The 7,204-nt window shown below is 39.5% G+C and overlaps 1 pseudogene; it reads left to right on the plus strand.

Annotated features, from left to right (window-relative positions):
* The window catches only part of LOC102843523, a 138,791-nt pseudogene extending 133,152 nt beyond the window's left edge, over positions 1-5,639 (plus strand).
* The last annotated feature ends 1,565 nt before the right edge of the window (positions 5,640-7,204 follow it).

Here is a 7,204-nt window from a genome sequence, read left to right on the forward strand (position 1 = left end):
GACAAGAACAAACTGGGAGGAGGGTAGAGAGAATAGTGCAACAATGAATGAGTGGAAGCCCAAAATCTCTGTAAATGTTTATGAAAACTAATAAAATATAATTATAGAAAAAAAATCAGAAAAACAACAACAACAACAACAACAAAGAAATTATGATACATTTACACAATGGAATACTATGCAGCACAAAGGAGCAATAACTTTGTAAATTATTACCTAACTTGGGAGGGACTGTAGAGCATTATTCTGAATGAACTTACTCACTCAGTCCCACAAGGATAAATATTGTATAAAACCATTATTGTAGCATGAGTACAAGAATCCAGGAGGCGTGGGAGAGGCTGGAAGCAGAGGGATGTAGATGTGCAGGGGCAAAGAGGGATTAATCATTGGGTTGTACAATTTGATGGGTGGAGTGGTAAGGGAAATTGAAAGAATTTGTTGGAATTTTTATTTGAATTTTGTAAACAAACTAGTAGGAGAAATTAAATTAAAAAATAAGGAGAAATACAACATAAGACCATTATAGTAAAAATAGAAGGATAACTAGTAAAGCATGTATGGAACCCAAGGGGGGAAGGGTGAAATTAGAAGAGGGAGGATGGTACCACAGAGTTGGTAGCTGGAGGTGGTGGGATGTGAAGAAAATGGGAAGGATCCGTTGGGACCTGAAAAGACAGGGTAATGATGGGCAAGGTCCAAGGGTGATTAATTTTATAAAACATAATGCATGGGAGCTGCAACCATGAAGGGATTCAAACCTTCAATCTTCTGATCTTTATCCATTAGGCCACGTGATCCAGGATGTATTAAAAGAAGATGAAAAGAATATACTGAGTCACTGTATTGAAAGGAATTGGCAGATGCAGAAGAAGTTCATGAAACAACATATAAGCAAGAGCCTATGGTGATGAAGGAATAAGTTCAGGCTGCTTTGAAGGAAATAGCAAAAAATAAGGCCTGAGGAATAGATGGTATACCAATTGACATATCTCGGCTAACAGATGTTACTCTGGATGTGCTCATCAAGTTGAGCCAAGAAATCTGGAGAACAACCACTTGGCCACCTGACTGGAAAAGATCTATATTTGTTCCCATGCCAAAGAACAGTGACCCAACAGAATATGGAAACTATAGAACAATATCGTTGATTTCACACGCAAGCAAGATTCTACTGACAATTATCCAAAAATGACTGGAACAGCACATCAGCAGAGAACTGCCAGAAGTCCAGTCTGGGTTTAGGAGGGGTTGTAGTACTAGGGATATTATAGCTAATGTTAGATGGATCTTAGCTGAAAGCAGGGAATTATGCAAAGGCATTTGACTGTGTGGATCATAACAAACTGTGGCTGACTTTGAGAAGATTGGGAATCCCAGAACACTTGATCATGCTAATGCCAAACCTGTACTTGGACCAGGAGGCAGTAGTCAGAACAGTGCAAGGAAACACTGCATGGTTCAAAATTGGGAAGGGCTTACGCCAGGGATATGTCCTCTCTCCATACCTTTTCAACATGTATGCAGAGAAGATTATCCAGGAGGCTGGGCTCTATGAGGAGAAGTGTGGTGTCAGGATTGGTGGAAGATTCATCAACAATCTGTGTTATGCAGATGACACAACCCTGCTTGCTGAAACTGAGAAGGATCTGAAGCGCTTGCTGCAGAGGGTCAAGGACTGAGGCCTCCAATATGGATTGAGGCTCAATGTCAAGAAGACAAAGATTCTCACCACTGGACCAATTGGCAGCATCAGGTTGGATGGTGAAGAGATTGAGATTGTTCACAGCTTTAGTTTGCTTGGGTCCACAGTCAACACTCTTGGCACCAGTAGCCAGGAAATTAAAAGGCATATTGTGTTGGGAAAGTCTGCTGTTAGGAACCTCTCCAAAGTACTGAAGAGCAATGGTGTCTCCCTGGAGACTAAGGTGCGTCTGATACAGGCCATGGTCTTTGCTATCACTTGTTATGCATCAGAGAGTTGGACAGTGACTAAGGAGGATAGAAGGAGAATGGATGCCTTTGAGCTGTGGTGCTGGAGAAGAGTATTGAGGGTACCATGGACTGCTAGGAAAACAAACAGATTTATCCTAGAAAGGGTTAAACCAGGCTGCTCCCTGCAGACAAGGATTCTGAGGCTCAGTCTAACATACTTCGGACATGTTGTAAGTAGGGACCGGTCCTTGGAGAGGGACATCATGCTTGGGAGGTTGGAGGGACGGCGTAGGAGGGGAAGGCCGTCTATGAGGTGGATTGATTCAGTGACTGGGGTAATCGGGATAGGTGTATCGGAGACAGTGCAATTGTCATAGGACAGAGCAGAGTTTAGGGCTGTTGTACATAGGGTTGCTCTGAGTCACAAGTGACTCTATAGCACATAACAACAACAACAACAACACAATGCATGGGAATGAATGATTTTATGAAACACAATGTGAATGAAGAATACTGTGAAACATGATGTATACAAACTTTGTAAGCAAACCAATAAACAAAAAGAGGGAAAAAGGTAAACAAATGGATAGAAAAACTATGTTACATCTACACAATGGAATACTCATTCCTTTCCTTTGGCTTATCCTTCACGTTCGATGCCACTGCCGTCAAGTCCTGTGCCTCAGCCTCCACTTGCCCTAGATATGATCTTTTTGGTGGGAAGTTTTTCCCCCCATCTTGGGCCAATTGGTTAGCTCCATGATAGATGGAGAATGTATTGAAGTTATTAACAGTTACAGCTTTCTTGTATTCATAATCAACAGTCTTGGCAACAGCAGTCAGGAAATCAAAAGACAAATTGCACTGGGAAAATCTGCTGTCAGGGACCTCTCCAGAGTACTGAGAAGCAACGAGGTCAATCAAGAGACTAAGGTGTGCCTGATTCAGACCATGGTCTTTGTAATTACTTGCTGTGCATCAGAGAGCTGGAAAATGATGAAGGATGACAGAAGAAGAATTGATACCTTTGAGTTGTAGTGCTGGAAAAGAATTTTGAACATACCATGGACTGCCAAGAAAACAAATAAGTCTGTCTTAGAGAGATAAAACCAAGTTTCCCCTTGGAGGCTAGAATTTTGAAGCTCTTCTCACACACTTTGGACAAGTGTTTAGGAGGGACCAATCCTTGGAAAATGACCTGGAAATGTGGAGGGATAGCGCAGGAGAGGAATACCCCTGATGAGTGGTATGGATACATTAACTAGGGCAATAGGGATAGGTATGTCGGAGTCCTGGCTCAGGACAGGGCAGGCTTCAGAGCTGTTGTACATAGGGTCACTAGACATCACAGGTGACTCAATGGCACATGAGAACAATGACGACAACAATAGCAATGTAACTAAGATGTATTTTTAAATTTATTTATTAATTTTAACGAAAATTTACAATGACTTAGGATTTCCAGTCATTCATTGTTGCACTTTTCTCTCTTCCCACCCTCTCCCCTTCCAAATCACTCCTCTCCTTGAAAAGAAAAAGAAAAACTTTTTCATTGTTATGCAATCCCTCCCCCCCAAGTTCATTCTACTATGCAGCCTTCACTCTGGACTTATGTATTGACAAGAATACCCATTCATATACCCCTTTTAAACAGATCTCTCCCTCTTCTGTTTCAATGCAATATGCATCATTCCTCCCCTTCTTTTCTGTCTTCTCTCAACCCCGATGTCAATCCTGTATTGCAACAGTGTCCCTATGCAATATTTTTCCTTTTGTGACTGAGCTATTTCACTCAGCATAATGTACTCCAGGGTCATCTATTTTGCATAATATTTCATGAGTTCTTTGTTTTTCAATGCTGCATAGTATTTCTTTGTGTGGATATACCTGAGCTTCTCTATCCATTTATTTTTTGATGGGCACTTGGGTTGTTTCCAGCTCTTTGCTATTGCAAACTAAGATATATTTTTAACTAAGACTTATTTTGAGGTCATAACTAAACTTTGTTAGCCCCTGCTATCTACCTTGCAGAAGGGTTACTACAGTGAATACTATAAAGTAGGTCTGAACATCTTGAAGGATTGGAACCAACATTAACTGACAGAGAACAACTTTTAAGTGATCATAAAAATGTTTAAGAAAGAAAGACCAAAAAAAATATGGGGGGCAACGGGGTTTCAGATTGAACTAATTTCGTGTAGCACAATCAATACTGGCTAGAGTGTAACAAAATGGAAACAAGACTATAATACAAAACTCTCGCTACAGCACATTGTACATGTCTGTGTTCCAAGTCCACGCCCATCCCCCTAATGTTTCCAATTCAACTATTTCCTAGCCTGTTGGTTCGACTGACCAATGGAGAAACAGGTGGATCTTCTCCTTAATCTAGTCTTTGTTGTAAGGCTGGTATATCTTGGTAAACAAGACAGCTGTGGTCAGCCATATCATCTATAAAATCAGACAGGTGACTGATATCATATGTGATTAAAGGAGTGTTGATATTCTTTCTCTTCAGATGTTCTTCATGCATTTTAAAAATGCTTTCCATGCATTTATGCAGATTCATATTCTGCATAAATTCTGCCTTGTGGCCTCTTGGTAGGTTGTACCAATAAAATGCTGTGAGACATTGTGCCAACTCTCTCACTGCAGCTACTGCCAATCCCACTGCCACACATGCACTGAGCCTCAACACCACCAACGGCTGATCTCCTGGGAACTAAGCTTTTTAAACTACCCCAAAAGATGCAGACAGTGATGTTGCATTGGACATTTTAATGATAAATGTAGTCTCTGCTCTTAGAACAAGATGCCATTTGAACTTAAGGAAGATTGCTTTGTAAGGAGCAAATGTAATTCATAAGCATGATGTTGGGAAAGTTCTAATGAAACTTAGAAAACCTAGAATTGCAACTACAATTTGGTTCTTGGGAAAAACTACTTGCACTAAAGCAACAACCCTGGTATGTCCACTTGCTGTACAGAGGTAACTCCTGGTTGCTGTGAAGCCGAACACTGTGACACTGATGAGTCAAATGTGAGAATCATTACCTATAGTGGACAGTTTTGTTTAAGCTCCCAGATTAAAACAAGCTTGGAAGTTTGAGTGGTATCTACTTCCATAATAGATTGCCTCTGGAGACCCTATGAACCTGGAGAAAGGACGAAAGTTATACAGGAAGTGTCCAGGACTTTCGTTCATAGGGTCGCTATGAGTCACCTATGACTAATGGCACTTAACAACAATGACAACAAAGCAACAACTGAAGAAGCAGCTAAATTTGGCATCAGACGTTTAGCTCTCAATCTGCAGAAACTAGTTTTGAGGTAATATTTACAAATTTTAAAGTTGTAAACATTTTGGCAGTGTGTAACATGCCATTTGAAATCTGTTTGCGAGAATTCACAAAGTACAAGAGATCTCATGCCAGTTATGAATCTGAACTTCATCTTGTAGTGTGCTAACAAATAAAAATCCCTAAGAGCTACATTATAGATTTTTTTCAACAGGCAGTATGACAGTAATAGGGCCCAAGGTAAAGGCTGTTGCTACTGCTATGGAACAGATTTGCCTGTTTGTGTTTGAAAGCAGAAAGAAATTTTATAATTCATCAAATAATTGGTTAGAATTCCTAACAGAGCCCCTTTTAAAATCTGTGAACACTGGACTCAAAACAAAAGGAACATTGGACCAGCAGTAGTAGCTGAGGAAATAGATTCTTTTATTCATTCATGGCTGCAGTGTAAGCTCCAGTCCCTCTGGATTTTTATTTCAGACCTTGCTATAATATATAAAGGAAATTCACAAGACATGACATTGGTGCTTTTACAAAAGGACATTCTTTTTCTTAGTAATTCTCATGTCCTCAGAAGCAGAGTTGTCACAGTTTGCACTACCTTCAATTGTTTGATTTTTGTTATTGTTATTACCCCCCCCCCAAGGTTGAGCTAATGTTTTATTTTTGAGTAGTCTTACATTTTTTCCATTTTACATTTTTTCTTTTACAAAGAACCTATAAAGTTATCTTTTTCAATTGAATGTGTACAAATAATAAAATTTTGTAAAAGAAAAAAAAGGCAATGGTGATTAAGCTGCAAAAAAACAGGCCCCAGGAATTGATGGAATACTAATTGACATATTTCAGAAAACAGATGCATCCCTGAACTAAGTTGTGACAAGAAATCTGGAGGCCAACTATCTGAAGAACTGACTGGAAGAGATCTATATTCATTCCCATTAAAAAAAATGACCTGAAAGAATGTGGAAATTATTGAACAATATCACATGCAAGCAAGATCCTGCTGAAACTATCCAACTCAAGTGGATTAATGGTAAAGAATTGTGCTGTCAACACAAAGGTGTACAATTCATATCACACCAGATGTGAGATAAAGATGGGCAATCTTCTCCCATGGGATTTTGCTCTGAAAATCTGCTGAAAGATCAACTATGGGTTAGTTTTGACTTGACAGTATACAACAACAATAACAACAACAGAGTTAAAAACCATGACACAACTCAACTTGCTGAAAGTGAAGAGGACTCAAGCACTTACTAAAGAAGATCAAGTACTGAAGCTAAAAGAATAAAAATTCTCATAACTGAACCAAGAAGAAACATCATGATAGCTGGAGAAAAGATTGAAGTTGTCAAGGATTACATTTTATTGAGGTCCAAAATGAACAACCACAGAAATTAGACTGAAGAAATTGGATTATTTATTTTTCATTGGAAAAATAAACTCTTGAGGAGTTTCTTAAAGTCCTAAAGAGCAAAGATGTCACTTTAAAGATTAAGGCGAGACTGTTATGTTGTTGTGTACCATGGAATTGGAACTAACCCATAGCTGACCTTCTGGCAGGTTTTCAGAGGTAGTTAATCACATGGAAGGAGATTGCCTATCCTTCTCTCACAGAGCAGCTTGAGCTGCTTGCCTCTGGGATCACAACAAAACTTCTTGCCAATAGGACACCAAGCCATGGTATTTCCAATGACTTCATATGCATGTTCTTTTTGTTCCAATGCAAGTTTCAGAGTCTCTTTTGACATCCTTTTAGTCTTTTTTTTTTCTTTCCTACCTTTGTATCCTATCATGGATGATGTTTTTGTCATCCTACAGCTTATCTGTTCTTCAGTTATTAGTGCTTCCTGCATCACTCTGAAACGCACAGCGTCCCTTTTCAGCAGGAAGTAGCTAAGAGAATATGCCATCCCCTTTTCCTTATGAATCAGGGTGAAGTCTCTCTCAGGGAGGAGTGATAGGGA

The sequence above is a fragment of the Elephantulus edwardii genome, unplaced genomic scaffold, assembly GCF_000299155.1.
Source record: "Elephantulus edwardii isolate Elephantulus edwardi_28Jun2011 unplaced genomic scaffold, EleEdw1.0 scaffold00352, whole genome shotgun sequence".
Lineage (NCBI taxonomy): Eukaryota > Metazoa > Chordata > Mammalia > Macroscelidea > Macroscelididae > Elephantulus > Elephantulus edwardii.